The sequence below is a fragment of the Mustela lutreola genome, chromosome 15 (assembly GCF_030435805.1).
Source record: "Mustela lutreola isolate mMusLut2 chromosome 15, mMusLut2.pri, whole genome shotgun sequence".
In the NCBI taxonomy this organism is placed as follows: domain Eukaryota; kingdom Metazoa; phylum Chordata; class Mammalia; order Carnivora; family Mustelidae; genus Mustela; species Mustela lutreola.
In genome coordinates this window covers 58,933,363-58,933,590 of record NC_081304.1, presented here as the reverse complement: position 1 = coordinate 58,933,590, position 228 = coordinate 58,933,363, and positions in this window count along the sequence as shown.

Genomic DNA, 228 nt, shown 5'->3' with positions numbered 1-228 from the left:
GTGCATCACACGGAGTGCGTCATTGTGGGCAGCACACCTGGGCCGCCGCCTGCCCGGGCCACTCCCTGCCACCAAGAGGCGGGCAGCCCAAGCTGACGGCTCTTCACTCTCTGAACAAGCACCTGCCACGGGCCACGTGCTGCTTTCTGCCAGCGTTACAGTCCCCCAGGGGGTGGCCCTTGCCCTCCATTAAGGCACTGCTGGACGTAACAGCTTTTTAACCTTTGA